Genomic DNA, 2609 nt, shown 5'->3' with positions numbered 1-2609 from the left:
ATTCAAATCCACTAAGGGTTTGGTGATTTTACAGCATCTTGCCCCAAAACCGATTTCCAAATTTTTGGCTAGCTAATCATCTAGGTTGGAGATCCAGGCTTCCCCAGAGCACAGCATTTTCATTTCTAGCCTGACTCATTACAGTCCTAGAGATACTATAAAGGATAAATCCCAGAGCAGCCTGGTCTGATCTCACAGCTGACCCAGCTTGGAGCAGGAGGTGGCACTGGAGACTTCCCAAGGTGCCTTCCAAGCTGCACTGTTCTATTACTTTGTGCCTTGGGAAATGTCAGTATGCTGACTATAAAAGTCAATTCCTTTCTCCTCTTTATCTCCAATTCTGAAGCTTTCTGCCTGGAAAACAATCCAAATCCTGAACTCCCCAAAGTGCCGACACACCCCCCAGTGCCTGCTTGTGATCAACGTCCAGTAAATGCATTTCCATAGGGGCTGGGTGAGACTTCAGCCCTCCTACATCGACCTGCTTTCTTGCAACCAACAGGGAAATGTTTTTCATTTCAGAAAGTTTCCTAGACCTGGAAAACACACTTCTGGGTTGTGAATGGGACAGGATACACCTTGGACTAGCTGCATCAGAAGGAGTTTCACTCATTTTTAGGTTTATTAAAAGGCAACACACTACTGCTTGCCGCAGTGATGAGCGTTAAGAAGTGGGAAGCGTCTGCCTGAGTGTGTACAGAGATCCCCATCTAGTGGTGTCCAACACCAACAGCCTCCACACAGCCCAAATGTGCAGGTTCAGAGGGTTGGAGTTGTTATCACTTAGCAAATGGCTTCTCCTGGGGAACCGTGAGCAACCTCCAGCCCCACTCCTTCTCCAGGAACACCTCTGGCTGCTCACGCTCCTGCAGAGCACCCAGCACAGCCACATGGCCCTGTTTTTGGGGTCACAACAGCTGGTCCTCACGGTGCTGGGCTCTATCTTGCCAGCAGCCGTGCTCTTTGGCATTAAAGAGCAGGGAGATTAGTTAAACATGGTCTTGTCTCATGCCACAGCTCAATGAGAAATTGAGATTTTCTGCATTACAGGGGCTTGGCCCACTGTACCCCTCTGTGGGATCCTGGCTGTGGCACACAGGGTGGGTGGTGGCTGCTCTCTGCTGCGTACCTTCCTTGTGAAAGCTTCCGTCAGCCTCCAGAAGTGGGCTTGGTTTCACCTCTCTGCCTTCTGGAAGGGAAAGAGAAGTTTGGGGCTGGAGGATTCATGAAAACACCTTCCTGCAGGTGATACAACAGAGGGCTGCAGCCTGGAGCAGCAACTGAGGAGCATCTCATGGTTACTGGAACTTGGGGCCAAAGGAGAAGTGGGTGCTGGTGGATGTGGCTACAGAGTAACATGGTCACATTTTCGTTACACCCACGGGACAACACCAGGCTCTGTGCTAAGTGCTGCCAGAATTGCCTGGGTACAGACCGTACCCACCTTCTGGAGGCAAATGACAAATATTAGCATTACAAATATGTATCTAATTTCTACTGTTAATTTAAAGCTGAAGATTTTGAAACTGTGATCGAGATGGAGATGACGTGGGACAGCCTGCCTGAGTCTGCAGCCAGCATGGAGGCTGAGGGGCTCAGAGCTTCACCTCTGGGAGATACCATGTGTTCCATGTGTCCTAAAACACATCAGAGAGGGAAGGCAAGGCTGATGCACGTATGTGTCTGGGTTAAGGCAGTGCCTCCATGCTCACCGTGAGCCTGAGTGTGTTCCAGCCCCTTCTGCATCTCCTCCTCTGCAGGGCAGATTCCCTGGCTGTCCCCCATGGCGGTGCCTGGGCTGTGAACATCAGCCTCATACCCTGCAGTGGGTGAAGGAGAAGTGAGGGTGGATGAACACCAGCATTAATTTCTTCCATTTGAAACAGTCCCTGACTGTCTTGTTTCTAAACAATGTTGGATTCATTTCAGAGGGGCACACTGAAACCAACACGGTTATAAAATCACAGAATCAATAAGTTGGAAAAGACCTCTAAGATCATCAAGTCCTACAGTCAACCCATCACCACCATGCCCATTAACCATGTCCCTAAGTGCCACATCCACACATTCCTTGGATGCCTCCAGGACAGTGGCTCTACCACTTCCCTGGCATCTGGCTGAACTGAGTGGGGAAAACCAGGGGTTACCTTCCACCTCCAGCACAGCCTGGTCCTCCCATCCTTCCTCATCAGCATTCACGCATGTGTTGGATGAGACCTTGCTCCTCCTACAAAAGGAGATGCCCATGTTGAGCTCCTGTCCCTGAGCCTTGGGATCCTGGGTCACCCAAGGGGCAGAGCTAGGCCGTATTACCTGTGCTGGGGTGTGACCTCGGGGGGGCTGGGAGTCCTGTGCCCCTCTGCCTGGGGAAAGATCTCCATGGCACTGCTGTCCCTTGAGGCTTGCAGCTGATCCTGGTTGTTGCTCACATCTTTGCTTTTAATTTTCTTCTTGAGCCGAGTGCGCCGTTTGTTGAGTGATGCATCAAAGGACCGGGGGGTCTGAAGTGGGGAACAGCCATACCATCAAACCCCAGAGAAAGGAACAGGAGGCCTCAGCAGCTGCCAGAACCATCCCAAGGCCAAGCCCTTGGCCCAGATGCACCCCTG

This window comes from Meleagris gallopavo, chromosome 29, assembly GCF_905368555.1.
Source record: "Meleagris gallopavo chromosome 29, MGAL_WU_HG_1.1, whole genome shotgun sequence".
Taxonomy (NCBI): Eukaryota; Metazoa; Chordata; class Aves; order Galliformes; family Phasianidae; genus Meleagris; species Meleagris gallopavo.
This window is presented reverse-complemented; position numbering follows the sequence as displayed.